The sequence below is a fragment of the Dasypus novemcinctus genome, chromosome 10 (assembly GCF_030445035.2).
Source record: "Dasypus novemcinctus isolate mDasNov1 chromosome 10, mDasNov1.1.hap2, whole genome shotgun sequence".
In the NCBI taxonomy this organism is placed as follows: domain Eukaryota; kingdom Metazoa; phylum Chordata; class Mammalia; order Cingulata; family Dasypodidae; genus Dasypus; species Dasypus novemcinctus.
In genome coordinates, this window is record NC_080682.1 from 40203738 (window position 1) to 40222586 (window position 18849).

General features: G+C 41.8%; 1 pseudogene; it reads right to left on the bottom strand.

The window, feature by feature from the left end:
• LOC101436638 (olfactory receptor 4A47-like) overlaps window positions 1-15356 on the bottom strand; it is a 35234-nt pseudogene extending 19878 nt beyond the window's left edge.
• Window positions 15357-18849: the final 3493 nt, after the last annotated feature.

The following is an 18849-nucleotide window of genomic DNA, read 5'->3' on the forward strand; positions in this document are numbered from 1 at the left end:
TCCCATTTTCAACCTGAACAATTTCATTGTATTTGTTTAAATGGCCTATGCAACTAAATAATACCATGAGAGTGTTGTACTGCTATTGCAAAACACAAAATTGTGGAGAGAGCTTTGGGATGAGGTAATGGGCAGACGATGGAAGAATTACAAGGTGCTTGATAGAAGTTTAAGAGGATTACACTTGAGGAAAAACAGTTGCCTCCGCTTGCCACTGTTTAGGACGGGAGTGTGTATTTTGGTATTCCTGGGTCCAATTGTTGCCTGGGCATGTGAAAGAGATAAGAGATCTCTGATTAATAGATCTGTAAATAAAGGGGAATCATCATTGAGGAACTGTACAAAGGAACTGTATCAGAGTAACTTAATCCATACCTGTTCTGGATTTAGCAGTTAACATCCCTCAAGTTGATGCCATAATTGGGGGGGAGGGCAGATCTTGGGAAAGGGATGAGCGTATTTTGTGCATATGCAGTATGTGTATTTTTTTTAAAGATTTATATTTTTTATGTCTCTCCCCTTCCCCCCCAGTTGTCTGTTCTCTGTGTCCATTTGCTGCATGTTCTTTTTGGTCCACTTCTGTTGTTGTCAGTGGCATGGGAATCTATGTCTCTTTTAGTTGCATTATCTTGCTGCATCAGTTGTCTGTGTGTGTGGCACCATTCCTGGGGAGGCTGAACTTTCTTTCACACTGGGTGGTTCTCCTTACAGGGTGCACTCCTTGTGTGTGGGGCTCCCCTACACATGGGGATACCCCCGCATGGCAGGGCACTCCTTGTGTGCATCAGCACTGTACATGGGCCAGCTCCACGAGGAGGTCAAGGAGGCCCGGGGTCCAGTCTCGAAGCCAAACTGAGCATGTAAATGTGTTGCCTTCTCCCCAGCATGGGACATGACTCACGGGGATGAGCTTCCCTGGCACCGAGGGATTACTACCAAGTACCAGCTGATGATGTAACTAGAAAATGACCTTGAATAAAAGGGTCAACTCGGACCAGCAGAATATCTCAGTCTACATATAATACCAGGAGTTAAAAATGCTTTTTGACCTGAATAAGAGGGGGAAATGGAAAGGACAAATGCGTTTATATGGCTATGAGTCTCCAAAAAGAGCCAGGAGGTTATCAGAGGGGTTGCCCTTGTGCACACCTGAGTAGAGTCCCAAAGACAGATAAAGTAGATACAACCCCGGGTATTGGTTCTTCTGAGGGTTACAGAGACCCACAGGTTCTATGGTCATGGCAGATGGAATTCAGTGCCATGTCAGTTGGCCTTACTTTGGAGTTTGTGTTTCTGTGTGATGGAGTTGGACTCAGATGTGATCTTTGTCCACAAGCCTCTCCTGTTACTTTACCGGAACTGTAGTTGGTGCTGGGGTTTAATGTATACCCAGGGGACCCGAATTTCTGGACTGACCATGTGATAGCCAGGCCCTGAGCGTCAACAGACTTGCAACTCCTACACTCTGGTTTATTGGATTTACCCCACTCAGCTAACATGGAGGGGAAGAAGGTCAACCACCACACCAGGGAGCCAAGAGTGCCTACAACTGAAAGCAGGAGAATTGCATTCAGCAATTCTTGATGTAGATGTGGAGTGGACACAACCATTCTAAAGTTCACAGGTTGGAGGAATAGAGTATGGATTAGAGTGGACTTACTGATATTCTATTCATGAACTATTGTGATTAGTAATCAAAGAAAATGTGTCATTAGTGGGGAGAAAGTGGCCATGGTGGCTGCTGGGCGTAGGGAGTGGGAGGAAGAGATGTGATGTGGGGGCATTTTTGGGGGTTGGAGTTGTCCTGGGTTGTGCTGCAGGGACAGTTACTGGGCATTGTATGTCCTCCCATGGCCCACTGGGTGGACTGTGGCAGAGTGTGGGCTATGGTGTGAACCATTGACCATGAGTTGCAGCAGTGCTCAGAGATGTATTCGCTGAATGCAATCAATGTCTCACAATGATGGAGGAGGTATTTTTTATGGAGGGAGGAGTAGGGTGAGGGGGTGGGGGGTACATGGGGACTTCATATTTTTTGAGTGTAACATTAAAAATATAAAGACAAAAAAAAATAAGATGCTTCCAGTACAAAAAAAAAAAAAAAAAGAGGCCGGGGGTTTGAACCGTGGACCTCCCATGTGGTAGACAGATGCCCTAATCACTGGGCCAAGTCTGCTCCCAGCATGTGTATGTTCATTTTTAGAGGGTGAACTGTGACAGATGGTATTTTCTAAAGTTGGATGCAACAGCTGTTTTCCATGTCATGCTGTTTTCCATGTCATTCTACCAATCCTCAATCAAGATATGCAGTTAGTTTCTCCACCTTCTAAATCGAGGCAAGCCTATGGTTGCTTTTTTTAGTAGAACGTGATAATGTGATGCTGGATGAGTTCTAGCAGTATCTATTAACCAGGCTGGCAGTGTTTGCCTTCTCCACCTGAGTCCTGTGCTGGCATTTTAGAAATCTGACAACCTTGCTGAAAAGACCTCACCTAGATGCCCAACATCTTCATGGAGAGGAAGAGGGAACTAACAGAACCCAGCCTCTAATCATCTCTTACAAGGTACTAACTATTCAGTACAAACTTTTCTTTGGACCTTCCATAAAACCCTAGCCATTAGCTAACTTACAAATTGAGAACTTAGTTCATGCTACATGTAGCAGAAGAAATGTTCAGTCAAGTTCTGTTTAAATTGCTAACTCAAAGAAATCATGAGATCTAATACTTCTTGTTTCAGCCACTAAGTTTTAGGATTTTTTGTTATACATGAAGTCAACAGAACAAGACATGATCCAAGTGCTTGACAGAGTTTATGTAGTGGATTCTATATCCCAGACTTTATGTAAGAAATAGAGGGCACAAATTTATTTAATTATTTTCCCTGCCTTCAGGGAAATTACTGACAAAAGAAAACCAGATATTACTACATAAATTTGAAAATTAACTAAACATCCAGAAATGGAGGACTAAGTTAATTAACTTTGTTATAACCATACTCTTGAAATTATTTCATGAATAGTGTTATGATAAGGCAGAACTTGAAGTCATAAAAGCAGTTGCTTTTTAATAATAATAGGGATAAAAATCAGGGTATGAAGTTATTAATACAATATTTTTTACCAGTGGAAAGCACTTGTTCTTCTAGATCTAGCCACTCATGTCTCCAGACTAATAGGACGGGCAGGAACGATGAGTTTGTTTGACCACATGTTTCCTATCATATTAGGGGCAAGTACTATTTTATTTGGAGCCTGATTTAATGAGACAAATTGTCACAAAGATTTTATAGTGTTTTTGTCAAATGAAACAATGTTTTCAGGCCTCTTTATTACCAGGTAACGGGCATTTCATTGATGAGGCAGGTGTGAATGGAAACAACATATATTGTCAGCATACTTCTTGAGAATGATGTCATTCAAAATTATCTAATGTCAATTTCTGCATTCTATATTGATGTTCGTGTATTACCAATTGTGCCAATTTTATATTTGAAAGAAAGGACTTCATGACTAGATGATTTCACAGGTGAAATCTACTAATCGTTATGGAAAGAACTAATACCAATATTGCTTAAAATCTTCCAAAAAATACAAGTGGAATGAGCATTACTTAACACATTCTATGGTGCCACCATCACCCTAGTACCAAAGCCACATAAAGACAACACAAGAAAACTACCAACCAAATCTCTCTAATGAACTTAGATGCTAAAATCTTCAACAAAATACTTGCTAATTGAACTCAACAACACATCTAATGAATTATAGACAATAATCAAATGGGTTTTATCTCAGGTATGCAAGGGTCGTTAAACATAAGAAAATTAATCCAGACAGGACCTGGATCTCTATTAGAAGGTCACTAAGCACCATAAGTAAAAAGAAGAATTATCAGATATTTAAAACTATCTGGGAAGAATAATAGATAATTTGTATTAAAACATAACACCAAATGAAACAGATCCACTTGAGGAGATAATATGATTTTCAGTTGGAAAAAATAAGTAAAATTTAGTCAATAAATTTTATCTGCCTAGTTCATTCAAATTCTTTTTGTATGTTTAGCCTCCTTATGATTAATAACATAACTCTGAAGCCTCATTTCTCTTCAACCTTTGCCTGCTATACAATAAGAACAAAACTATGTATTTAAAGTATCTTGGATATACAAAAATATGAATGTTAATAGTTGTTTTTGTGTGGAATGAAGTAAAAAACATTTTTATGTCATTTCTTTCTTTATTTTTCCAAAATCTGTAATGAGCACTATTACTTCTGGAAAAAAATAATTAACTTTTATAAGAGACATAAAACATTTTCCACTAACTGAAATAAATTTACAGTACTAACAATAGCATATCTCATCACTTAGAACATAAGTCTACAGACCAATTTCATATAAAATGAATGTAGTTTCCCTAAGAAATCTTGAAAATATAAAAATATATTTTGAACAAAATTGATTACTGGAAGAATTCACACACAATGAATGTGTTCCATCATGTACAATATCTTAAACCTGAAGAAAAAGTTACTAAATTATATAATCACAAATGGATTTCCTCAAAGAGCATCTCTTCATTGAAAATAGGCAATGCATTTTTATGCCATCTCACTTTTTTTTTTCTAGTCCAAAGTTTCTTCATGGCATTCTTCATCATGCATTTCTCAGGGTATAGATTAAGGGGTTCAACATAGGGGTAATAACTGTGAAAATACAGTCAAGGATTTATCCATGGGCAAGGTGGAAAGAGGTCTCACATACATACAAATGCAGGGGACAAAGAATAGGACCACTACAGTGATGTGGAAACCACAGTTGGATAAGTCTTGCACCTCCCTTCCGAAGTTTCTTCAGGGAGGGAAGAATGACCCCATAGGAGATAAGAAAAAGAATAAAGGTGACCACACCGATTGCCTCGTCATTGTCAAACATGGTGATGTATAGCTGTCAGGGCAGGCAAGTTTTAATAATGAGGGCATGTCACAGATGAAGTGGTTGATGACATTAGGACCACAGAAGGGAAGGTCATAAACCAAGAGAAGCTTAACTACAGCATGTACAAAACCTCCAACCCAAGCCAATAGGAACAGTAGAACACACGTCCGTTGGGTCATGGTTTTCAAATAATGCAGAGGTTTGCAGATGGCCACATAGCAGTCATAGGCCATTACCACCAGAAGTAAAATCTCAGCACCATCAAATAAATGTCCTATAAAAAGTTGGGTCATAAAAATTTAGAAGGAAATGTTTTCATCTAATGGAGTAAGTCTATAATCATATTTGGGGTAACTGTTATAGAATAAATAGCATCTGTAAATGATAAGTTGGCAAGAAAGAAGTACATGGGGGAATCCAAGGTTGAACTGACCACCAGAGTCACAACAATGAGTAGGTCGCCCACCATTGTCACAATGTAGATGAACTAGAACACAACAAATAATATTTTCTGACCCTGGAGGCTCTGAGTTAGACCCAAGAGGACAAACTCAATCACATTTTTCCTTCGTTACATATGTCATTCTGTGTATCCTTATTTCACAAGGCAGGGGCAATTTTACATAAAAATATAATTACGACTAATGACTCTATGAAATTTTAAAATAATTTTTATTCAAGTAGTATATATTATTATGTTCCAGCACAGTCTGAGATTATAAGAATACAAGGCTGATATAAAAAATGATCCCTAACATTAGTGAATTTATAGGCTAATAGATACACACACATACACAACACACACAAGTAATTATACACATATGTGGGAAATTGACAGATTATTAAATAAATGGGGCTGCTAAAACTCATTTTCCATCTAGAAGAAAATAAAATTATACATATAGATAATATAATATGTAAAAATAAAATGAAGATGATTTAAGATTTAATATAAAAACAGCAATATTTACATTATCTTTGCTGTCATGTTATAAAAGAAATGCCTTCCTACATTCTCGTTACAGAAGAATCTCTTAAACAATTTCAATTTCAAATAGATGTATTTGACAATTTCAAATTTTCAAGGATTTTAGGAAAACCTTCCATAAACCAAATCAATTAGAAAAAGCACTTTGGAAAAACAATTTATATTTCAGAGGAGAGTGTTAATATCTAAAATAAACAAAAAGTTCTAATTAGTTAGCAAATAAAAGAAAAACAAAACAAATAAGACAAATGATATGGATAAGCAATTAAAATAAGCCTTTAACCAAATGGCAAACAAACATGATGGGATGCTGAAATGCATCTGTAAATAACAAAATGCAAAAGAAAAAAACAAAACAAACATATCACATTTACAGACTAACGAACTAAAAAAAGTGTTAATAGCAATGACTGGCAAAAATGTAGAGTAACAGGGATTCTTTCACATTGTTAGTAAAAATAAAAATTTTGTTATATTTTTGCAATCTAGCATTAATACACCTTTTATCCCCAAACCCCACACTTTAGTATCTATCACATAGAAATTAAAGCACCAGTACATAAGGATATATGCACAGCATATATTTGCTGCATTATGTATGACATTAACAAAAACAACAAAAAATTTAAATGAATGATAGTAAATACCGAAATGGTTGAATAGATTAAAACATCTATTAAATGGAATATTACCATTTTAAAGAATGCAATACAACTATGCCTGTACTGTTAGAGAAATTAAAACAAAGTACTCTTCAGTAAGAAAGAAATATGCATAAAACTATGTATAATATAGTTATTTTTAAAAATTGTGATAAATGCACCAGCTTATAAATGTTTTTGTGTGATTATATGAGCATGGGCAAAATGCGTAAAGATAAAGGACACGTTTGATTATAAACATAGATTACACTTGTGCTGGTGGTTGGAAGGGGGAGGTGATGTATATGAAAGAATGAAAGTGATGAAAACGGCAATCCAAGAAAAAACATCAAAGAAAACACTTCACAACAACAACAAGCTTTATCATAAATGTTATCAATATGTGCCAGCCACACTATCTCTTAAGATAACCTTACTAACGATTCCTAATTATTCTCTTAAGTTTGTATTGACATTTATTTTCAGTATCTGATCTCATAAATTCTGCCCTATCTCCTCTTCACAATACCTGGACTGTTTGTCTTCCCAGCTATGACCAAGTTCTTTGCTTGTGCTTTAGATCACATGCTCTTAAGAACAAGGTCTTGTAATTATCTCCCCCATTTCCTGTAGCAACAATTTGCCTCTTGTTATTCCATCATCCTGTCAGCATATATGTATATGGTATATCTACCACATTTAAAAATTCTATCCCAGTGTTGTTGGGGGGGGGGAGAGGGGGGGTGGGGGGGTGGGGTTGAATGGGACCTCACATATATATTTTTAATGTAATATTATTACAAAGTCAATAAAAAATAAAAAAATTAAAAAATAAATAAATAAATAAATAAAAATTCTATCCCTTGACCCCACATCTATTTCAAATAATTACTCCAAATCTCTATTATACTTTATAAAAACACCTTCACAATTCTGCTTCTGAGAACCCACACTTGCACATATTTGAAAGGACAGATATTTACTGAAAAATTATTTGTCATACACAAAGTTTGGATAAAACATGAAGAGGACTTGTGTATTAATTTTAGTATACCTTTTGATGGAATATAATGCAGTGGAATCAGAAAAAGTCACATTTTCAATGTTAATTCATTCCTTTGGGTGTGAACCATTGTAAACAGAACTGCCAAAGATGTTATTTTTAGTCAGATGGTGGCCAAATTGAGTGAGGTTGGGTCCTGACCATATTACTGGAGGCTTTATGAAGGAAAAGCCTGGTGGAGGAGCAGGGAGCTAGAAGTCAACAGAAGCCAGAAGAGAAAGGAGATGACATTGCCCTGTAACTGAGAAGGGAAAAACCAAAGAACCTCGAGGATTGCCAGCCAGCCAGAAGATACTTACCCCTAGAAGAAGCAAGCCTTCTAGCTTCTTGTTTTAGTTTGGCAAAGGACTTCTGTTGCAAAGTACAAGACATGGGTTGGATTTTTAAAAGGAGATTTATTTGGGGTAAAAGCTTACAGTTCCAAGGTTGTGAAAAACCCAAACCAAGATATCATCAAAGATGCTTTCTCACCAAAATCAACTGCCAAACTGAAATTTGTCACCATCTCTGCCAAGGTCTCTTCCATCCCCTCCAGAAACTACCATCTCTCAGAGTCAAGCTCCCAGAGTTCAAACATCAACTATCAATCACAGGGCTTATCTCTTTTTGAGCTTCTCCATGGGCCAAGTCTCTTGGGGTCTTCATGCATAAGCATTCCTCTAGTCCTTCCTCATATGGCAGGATCAAATATGGCAGCATTCTTTTTCTCTCTGTCTCAGTGTGTGTGTCTCTCTCTGTGTCTCCATTTTTATCAGACATGGCAAGAGAGCAGAGAATTAACATGAATCACACTTCACTCACATAATCCAATCAAAAACTGGAAAGCGCTCTTATCAAGTAATCTAATCAAATGTTCCTCAACCAAACTTACTACAATCAAAATGCATCATAGCCAAAGGAATATATCAGTTAAAAATATAATCTTTCTCTTTTTGAGATAAATAAAATAATCTCAAGCATCTGAAACCTGAATAAGCCTCCATTTTGACAGTATTTGTGATAGCGATTAGGAAACTAAGTTATGTATAATGAAGATAAGTTAGAATGTATTTCATCTTTATGTACTGGTATGGAAAGTACATCAAGCTACTGAGTAGTAAAATGCAAATGCTAGTGCACACTAATGACATAAACACATATACATATAACTTGTGTGAATATGCTTGTACTTGAAAAGATGTTTGAAAAATCTTACATTACAGAAAACAGTATTTGCTTCTAGGAAGGAACACTGGGAGACTCTAAAGTGGAGGTAAGTAGTTGTGCAGTAAAAGGATGAAACAGGGGCTTAGGGATAATATTGGGTGGGGCTTTGTAAGCTTGAGGGGGCTAAGGTTCAGAGGATGGATCAGATGGTCTGTGAAATTGGGGGGAGGATTAAATAGGAGCAGATGAACTTGGGAGATTGTCAGGTACATGGTTGAAAGTATAATGTTGAAAAAATCTTTAGAAAACATAATAAGGAAGGGTTACTTGTTTAAGGTGTTTGATGGGGGCATCTGGCACAAGGTGCAACTGCAGCAGGCATCTAGGGAGTGTGTGAGTGCTCATCTTGTCATAATGTGTTTTATCAGTGGGTGAAGACCCATACAATGAGTGGTAAGGTGTTGTACCCTCTCCCAGGAAGACCTGATGTTCCCAAAGAGAGGAGAGGGTGTCTCACAAGAGCATGGGTGGCTCTCAGTTGGGGAGGACAGATTAGTACATAAAGCTCTCAGCATTGTTGCAAATATTTATGAATCTTGTCCTTCAAACAGAGAAGCTTGGTTGTCACTGTGGACCCTGAGGGGAGGGGCAGGGAGGAATAGAATAGATCGAAGAGGGGTTAACTGGGGGGCAGCGGAAGTGTTCCACAAGATCGTGCAATGATGGCTATAGGCTGTGTTAAATTTCACCAAAAATTTATAAAGTGTATAGTTTAAAATGTAAACCATAATGTAACCAAAAATTTATAAAAGTGTACAGTCTAAAATATTAACCATAATATAAACCATAATGGAACCATGGTTAGTAGCTATGTTTCAATAAGTTTACATCAGCTGTAGCAAATATAACATCCACACGCAAAAAGATCATTACTGGAGAAGGGGGAAAGAGTTTGATGTTGGATATATGGGAGTCCCCTATATTGTCTATGTGACTTTACTGTGATCTAAAACTCTTTTGAAGATATAATATATATATATTTTAAAAAGGATGTAAGCACTGAGGAAGGAATGGAAGAAATTGCCGTGCCAGTATACATACAGGGCAACTCCTATTACACTGATGAAAGGCAAAACATCAAAAACAAAGTTTTATGATATTTTTCATTTCTTAATACCCCAATTTATTTTTTACTTTATTTTAGTTTTTCTAAATTATTATGTATATTTCTAATCTATAAACCTATCTTACTATTTCATTTTCTAACTAATTGAAGCCAATATATTAGGCTTCATTTTTTAAGAAGTTTTGGATCACAGAAGGGTTCAACTAAGGCAGGGGAGGAGCACTGGTGTGGGGTGTCATTCATTGTGTACATATGAGTTGGAGGGAGTTCTCCAGGGCACGTATGTAGGGTATATAATTATGTCCAGATATTCATTGAATATCGTTATAGTTGGTAGAGTTACACACGACAACTGAGGGAGTGTTGAGTTCCCATCCGGGGAGCTCTCTCACATTCCCCAATGGAATATCAACAATCCCCTAGTGCAAGGGCAAAGATAACTGAAGGAGGATGGTCCAATGATGGGCCCTTAAGGCTGATGACTATGCTTAAGAACCTGTGTGCTTAACATTTCAACTTTACCTAGAGCGGCAGGGTGCCTAAGAGTTACCTCCTGAGAGCTTCCATGTTGCTCAAATGTGGCCACTCTGTAAGACAAACTCAGCATGTAAATGCATTACCTTACCCCCAGCATGGGACATGACTCCTAGGGATGAGTCTCCTTGGCGGCAAGGGATTACTACCAATCACCAGCTGGTGATGCAACTAGAAAAAGACCTTGAATAGAAGAGGGAAATGGTAAAGACAAATGAGTTTATATGACTAAGAGACTTCAAAATGAGTCAGGAGGTCATCACGAGTGTCGTATTTACACATGTCTCAGCAGGATCACAGACAGCCAAAGTAGATGAATTCCCAGGTAGTGGTACTGTGGAGATACACAAGTTGTATGGTCATGGCAGATGGCTCTGGAGTTCAGTGCCCTGCCAGCAGTGCCCTGCCAGCAGGCCCTATTGTAATTTGTGTTCCTGAATGTGATGGAGGTGGGCTCAGATGTGACCTTTTTATACATACCTCTTTTGTCACTTTTACTGAACCTGTGGTTGGTGCTGGAGATGATGTATGTTCAGGAGACATATCCATATTTAGCTGGGCCTTGAGCCTCAGCAAATTTGCAACACTTACTCTCCAGTTTGTTGAACTTGCCCAGGTCAGATAACAGGGAGGTGAGGATGATCAACCAGCACACCAGGAAACCAAGAGAGTTTACAACTGCAAGCAGGAGAATCACATCCAACAGCCATGTGGAATCTAAGCTGCCTCTCTATTTAGAGGTGGAGTGGACATCGCCATCACAGAGTCTGCAGGAAAGAGGAATAAAATATGGATTAGAGTGGATTTACTATATTCTACTATAGAAATACTATGACTCTACAATGGAAGAAATTATATCATTGATGTGGAGACAGTGATCACAGGAGTTGCTAAAGGCAGGGAAAGGGAAAAAGAGATGCGATATTGGGGCATTTTTGGGATTTGGAGTTGTCCTCAATGATATTGCAAGGAGAGATGCAGGATACTGTATATCCTGCCACAACCCACTGAATGGACTGGGAGAGAGTGTAAACTGCAACATAAACTATAATCCTTGCTGTGCAGCAGTGCTACAAAATGTATTCATCAAATACAATGAATGTGTCACACTGATGAAAGTGGTTGCTGATGTTGGAGGAGAGGGGTTGGGAGGGAATGGGGTATATGGGAACCTCTTATATTTTTTAATGTTACAGTTTGTGTGATCTCTGTATCTTTAAAAAAAAGACAATAAAAATTTTTCCCCAAAAAAATGGGTAGGTTTATTTTTTGCATAAAAACATTTTGTCATTTGTTTTGTACTATATAATATTATATTCTAATTATTTTATTTATAAAAAGTAGGATTACACAAAAATGTCATATAATGCAACCAAAATGGAAAGTATAGGACAGTCTAGATAGTATTAAGTATTAGCATCATAGTATACTAGTGACTAGTGTATTACCAACTACTACAGTAAAAAGAATAAACAAATGACAGAATTCATGTCCTCTATAATGAGATGACATTTGACCTGCACACTGAGTGATGATTACAGAAAAAAAGACTTCATAGTGAAGATGGTTGTATTTTATTTTTCTTAATCCTGATTTTATGTGAGCTAAATATTAATAATATGGATAAATTTACTAGGTGATCTTCAAGTTAGAATAGAGGAGAATGGATAATGATACTCCACCACAACAAATAAAATTTCCCTTCCATATAACTCCCTCTAATAGTTTTACTCCTGTCCTTTCCACTTAAGATCTTTTGTTCGAGGACATGGCTAAACAATGCAAATTCTTGCTTTTGGCGCACTGTGACACCAAATCTAAAGAGGGCCATCACTACGCTGAGTCACTGTTAAATCACTTTTATTACTTTTTAGTAGTTTCTTATAATTGTTATTTTTTTTATCATACTCACTTATTTAACTTCTACCTTTCTTTATTCAGGTGTATGCTATTATCATATATTTATATTCATGTTTAAGAGGTCAACCCTAAATTCAAACTATATGGGTTTAAACTACACCTCATACACTTGATGACATATTCCAAGTTTCCATCAGACTTTCAAAGTGAATCCTTCAGGGAATTACTATCATCTATCTATCTTTCATTTATTATACTTGGTTAACTCTCAGAATTCTGAAAGTTTCTCATGGTCTCTTAATAAAGGATCTACAAGTAATTGAATAATAAATATGAGTCAGTTTTTTAAAAGTCATATATAAATGGGACACTGACTTGCAAGTGAGAATGACAACAAACAGGGTGAAATTTATTGTTACTGCAGAGGGCCAGGCACTGTCCCCTGTGGGCTCGCTGGCAGTGATTAGCGGCCCACGAGGTCCGGGCAGCCTTCCACGGCTCGGCGGGAAGCCCCTAGGCCAGCGCGTAGGCCTAGGTTCTCCAGGCGTGGGGGACGCGCGGTAAAAACCACGGAGACAGCCTGAGCACAGGAACAAGTCTGCTTTATTGCGGAAATACACTTGGTTATATAGGGTTGGGTAGAGGGAGGGGCAGGAGCTGGGGCGGGTTAACTACGGGGCGGTAGTGGATAGGCGGAGTTGTGCAGGCGGCTATGAGGTAGGCAGTAGCCAGGGAAGAAGGCAGATTATATATTGGCAACGTGGGCGGGACTGGCGGGAAGGACAGCAACGGCTGGAGGAAGGAGATAACAAAGGCTCGAGGAAGGGATGCAGCAACAATTGCTCCTTCTGTTTTTTAAGGGAGAGCAGATGAAAACAGAGTATCTCTGGGGAGGACGAGGGGTGAGGGGGCAGAATTGACTGGCTAAGGGCAAATGACATAGCATTTGATCAGGATGCATGTATAGCCCTTAGAGTCGGTACGTGCTAGTGCTAAATGAAATATCTAACCTGATGTTGCTTTTTTGGGGTGGATAGCACTGTGGCTAACTTAACTGCAAAATTTCTCTGACGTATAGCAATAAAGGGGGGTGGGGGGTGCACCCAAGCCCTTTACGCCGAGGGAAACAAACCCATGCCAGCGGCTACGGTCAGGGAGTTCTACAGTAAGCAGCTTACAGGCAGGAAGTACGGTGGGAAGGGGGGCGAGGACATGGTCGATATTGAGGAATGGAATCAGAAGCAACGAGACGTTGGTAATGAATTTGGACAAATGAGGAGAATACACTGTCAGCATGATCTTTGGCAAGGCGGATGATTCGTCGAATGGCCCAGGGACCAACGGTGAGGCCCAGGACAATGAGCAGAACTGGGGTTAGTAACGGGAGGAGATAGGGGAGGAGGGGCTGCAGGAAGCCCCAGGAACCAGCAGTTTGGGCTCGTTCAAGTCGGCGTTGGTTGAGACCTTTTTCAAGTTCTTTTAAGCTAGAGTCTACTAAGCCGGTATAGTTAGCATAAACACAGCATTCTTCTCCTAGAGCAGCACATAGGCCACCTTCTTTAAGGAGGAGGAGGTCAAGGCCTCGGCGGTTTTGCAGGACAACTTCAGAGAGAGAATTAAGAGAGTCTTTAAGGTATTTGACTGCATCACGGAGGTAGATGATATCAGAGTCTACTGCTTGTCTGAGGTTTTGGAGGGCAGATGCTTGTGTGGCTAGAGCTGCAACACCAGTGGCAGCTCCAGCTGCAGCTAGGAGGGAAGTGACAGTGAGTACAGCAGTAATAGGTTCGCGTTTGTGGAGGTAAATAGCTTCTTGCGTGTGATCAAAGGCTTCAAAGAAATGTAGAGGAGTGTGATAAATGACTCGAGGTGTGAGGAGGATAAGAGCACATGTTTCTTTGGTCTTGTTAAGTGTAGCAACAGATAAGCATGGAGTAAGTCCGGTGGAAGAGCAAAGCCATAGGGTAGTGTTTAGAGGAATTAAGTATTTGGTAGAGATATTTGGGGAGGTATAGTTGGCACAGGCTGTAAGGCTGGGAGTGCGAGAAGAACAGGGGTGAATGCATAAACCTTTGGAAGAGATGTGCGTAAAAGTGAGTGGGACATGAGTAGATTGATTCCAATTGCAGGAAGAGGGGGAATCGTCGGTGGAGGAAGTAAAGAGTGGTGAAGGAATAGCAAGTGGATCATAGAGGGGGAGGCTGGGGGAAAGACACAACCAGCAAGAGCGAGTGAGGTTGGGGTGGGAGGCGTTGAGAGAGAAATAGGAGGCGTTTAGGAGTTTGAAGTAGGGACTAGAGGAGATGAGAGGATGTGGTTGTAAATCTGAAGCAGGGGGGGAAGTGGGCCTAGTAGAAGGAACGAAGGCGGTCGAGGTGGAAGAGATTTTGAGGGGAGTAGATGAGGACGGAAGAAGGTGAACAGTGGGTGGGGGAGGAGGGTTAAGGATGTGGTTGGGACCAATAGCAGAGAGTGGGGCGGAGACAGGTCTTTTCATTATAATAAAAAAGGCACCAGGGTCATACTCGGTCATATACAGACAGATCCCCCAAGTGCGGCCTGTGAACCACTGATCTGAATTAGGGTCTTTGACAGAAAGTGTGACGCGGTCCCATCGATTTCCATACTTGAGGGTGAGATATGGGTCTTTGTCTTTTGGGGTTGTAGACAGGCCATAGGCTATGGTTTCACAGCCCCAGGATGGGCAGTAGTAATGTGTCGGATCATGACAGCCTCTCACTGAAGGGGGGCATATATAGTAACTGGAAAGAGTTTTCCCGTAGGGGCCAGTAAGGCCACTGCTAGGGGTGCCTGAGCACTTGGGTCGGGGTGGCAACTTATTACTGATGTATCCCATGTTAAATGTATTTATAACAGAGCTTGAGATTTTAGTATCTGTGTGATCGTATCCAGCTAGCCGGCAAACGTGCAGCGTGAAGGAGGGGGCTCCAGCAGTCACGTTGAAGGCGAGAAGTTTTTCAAACTGCCAGAGGCTGAGGGTCCAATTGAAGGGCTGGTGATTCAGGTTGGCGGTAGCAGAGGAGGCTAGAGACAGCATGAGGATAAGGAGATGAATGAGACGGGGGAGGGTGGAGGGGCAGGAGGCGGGGGTCTGGATAGAGCGGGCTTGTCTGAGGAGTTGAAGAATTTGGCGTTCGATGGGGTCATCATCTTCAAGAGAAAGTCGGCTTAGGCGGTGGGTAAAGAAGCGTTGTCGACGTCGTTCGCGGCGAGAGAGAGCTGGTGTGGTCCCCATGGGCGACGGTGTTGGGGTAGTAGGCTCAGATGAATGTACTTGGGGGCGCATAGTGGTCATGGGAGAAGGACTACAAGAGAGATGAGGATAGCAATTAGAAGCAACCAGGCAATAGCGAGGAGAAGACGTTGATGAAGGTTCCAGTCTGTTGGGGCTGTGGCTGCGAGACAGACAGCTGAAAAGATTGTTAGAAAAATGAAAATTGCAAGAAAAAAGCAAAGTAAGAGTGGGTGGGAGGGGAGCTTGAGGAGCATTTGCACGGTGAGTTCCCTTTATTGATAGGTTATAAGGCACGTTTTGGTGAAGGTCAGGCACTTGTCAACGGCGGGTTGCGGAGGTAGCAGAGGCTTCTCTTGTGCAGAGTTGGGTCTTTGGAAAGATCTGGAATGACAAAAAGGAAAAAAGAGCCCCCATAGAGGAGGGGCAATCAGCAGAAAGAAACTTAGAGAGAGCACTTATTGGAATAGAAACATTTTTAGGAGGGGGCTTGGCCGATGTCTCAATCATTGCCATTAGCATTGTGTTCTGGTATCAAAGGACGTGGGATGTCTTCGGGGTCTGGCGCTAGTGGGCGCGGGATATCATCTAGGTCAAGCTGCTGGGTTGCAGGCCGGATGTACCTTCCTGGGACCCAAAGAGGCTGTCGTTCTGTTTCTGGGAAAATACAGGCGAACCCTCTTCCTTGTGCTAGCAGAGGGGCAGGTTCTTCTTGCCAGCGATTGGAAGCTGGGTCTTTCCAGTAGACCACAGGAGTTTGGGAAGGCGGCCACATAGGTCCCCAATGCTTATGCGTGGGAGAGAGTCCTTGACTATCAAAAGTTAGGAGATTGTGATGGATGAGACAAGCTGTTACAACATCTGCTGGAGCTTTGTGGGGGGAAGAGGCTTTCTCTTTTTGAATGAGTAGCTTGAGCTGTTGATGAGTGCGTTCGACAATTCCTTGTCCTTGTGGGTTATATGGAATGCCGAAGTGATGTGTGATGTGATACATTTGCACAAAGTTGGCAAAGGAAGCACTGCGGTATGCTGGCCCGTTATCTGTTTTGAGGTCCCACGGGACTCCCATGAACAGAATGGCTTGGCGAAGAGCCTTGATGCAATGTTTGGCACTCTCCCCTGCGAGGGGCACCGCGTAGCACAGATGGGAAAAGGTGTCAATGGCTACGTGAAGATACTTGAAGCGGCCGAAGGCGCTGACATGAGTGACATCTAGTTGCCACCGCGAGTTAGGTCGGAGGCCGCGAGGGTTGACACCTCGGGGTTGCAGGGGCCCCAGAGGGAGGAGAGGGGCGCACACGCGGCACGAGCGCACTAGGTGCTTGCAGGTTTCAGCGGGTAATTCTGGATAGAGCTTGCGAATTGTCCGCGCTGAGTAATGAAACCGCGAGTGCAGCAACTTAGCGTGGTTGATGGGGTCTCCAAGCAGATTTTCATCCACAACATAATCTTTGCAGGCTAAAGGAAATACTCTAAAGCTTGACACCGCCGCATCGGCAAGGTTGTTGCCGTGGGCAAGGGGCCCCGGAAGGTTGGAATGACTTCGCAAATGTGTGATGAACCAGGGCTGCTGTCTCGTTTCAAGTAAGCGCTGCATGAAGGCAAGCGCTTGGTCAATGTTTGAATCACCTGGCAAAATGGTGGCAAGTGGCAGGCTGCGACAAACTTGTAGTGTGTATAGGCTGTCTGTAAAGATATTGAGAGGCTGGCTTGGGTGGAGATTGAGGACCGCTGCGACCGCTAGGAGCTCGCCTACTTGAACAGAAAAGTCATTGGCGAATACTAAGTGCTGGGGCTCAGGTTTTCCAGGAGTGTAGATAATGGCTGCAAACGCTGTTTTTGAGGCGTCTGTGAAGGCAGTGATGGCTGATGGAATGGGGTTCCGCGCAGGCAACGGGCGGAACGGGTTAGAGAATGCTAACTGAGACACCCCTTGCAGCAAACGGTGATGAGGGTAGTGATTATCAAAGGAGCCGCGAAAGAGCTCTACTAAGCTCTGCATCTGGGTATTGTTCATAATAAGGGAAGAAACTTCTTTGGCATCAAGAGGCCAAATAATAGTGTGCGGTGGGATACCATACGTTTGTATGGAAAGGAAGACTAAGTCAGTGGCCAACGCAATCCAGGCCCTTAGGAAAGGGCAGATTTTTGGGAGTTTGCTCTTTGACGTGTGCAGAAAAAGAAGAGGACCATCTTGCCACAGGAGACCTGTCGGGGTGACCGGCGTCGGTAGAACCAGGGCAAAGATTGGAAGATCTGGAGAGAATCGCTCGAGGTGGCATTGCTGAAGCGCATCACTGACTTGTTGGACGGCTTCTTGCGCAGCGCGGGTGATGGTGATCTTTTGCCGGACTGCAGCAGGTGGGCTATCTTTGGTTTGCAGAAGCTCGAAGAGAGGCTGCATTTGTGCTGTCGTGATGGGAAGAGCTGATCGAAGCCAATTGATTTGCCCACAAAGTTGCTGAAGTTCAGTCAGTGTCATAGTGGGAGAGATGTGCAGCTGAGGGCTTGACGGTTGTATGAAGTGATGGAAATGAAAGCCCAAGAATTGAAAAGGAGGTTTGAGGTTTATTTTGTCTGACTGTACGGTAAGCCCGAGACTCGAGAGGTTGGTCATCACTGCAGAAAGCAGGTCATTGAGAAGGGTGCTAGAACTCGCTGCTAAGAGAAGATCGTCCATATAATGGATGATGTATGTTTCTTCAGGCTGGAAATGAGAGCGCAGCGGCTCGAGGGCACAGTAGACATAAAGCTGGCACATGGTGGGGCTATTCCGCATACCTTGTGGTAGCACTCTCCACTGGAATCGGCGTGCTGCGCCCTGGTTGTTAGTGCGTGGGACTGTAAATGCAAATCGTGGGCAGTCCCGTGGGTGAAGAGGAATGGAGAAAAAACAGTCCTTGATGTCGATGGTCGCTGCATGAAAATGCTGGGGGACTGCAGTAGGATGGGGGCAGCCTGGCTGGGGTGACCCCATCGGCTTGATGTGCTTGTTGATTTCTCGAAGGTCGTGGAGAAGGCGGAACTTGCTAGTGTTTTTTTTGTTAATGACAAAGATTGGTGAGTTGTAGGGACTGGTGGACGGCTCAATGTGCCCCGCTTGTAGTTGTTCCTCGACGAGGGCAGAGAGAGCCTGTAACTTGTGCACGGGCAAGGGCCACTGCTCGACCCAGATGGGCTCCTCTGTGTCCCATTCCAGAGGGATAGGGTCAGGTCTTGAGACAGGAGCAGTGGCCCCTAGAAGGGGGGGGCAGCGCGGCTGAGAAGGCTTCTGTGGTGATTCGAGCTTTTAGCTGGC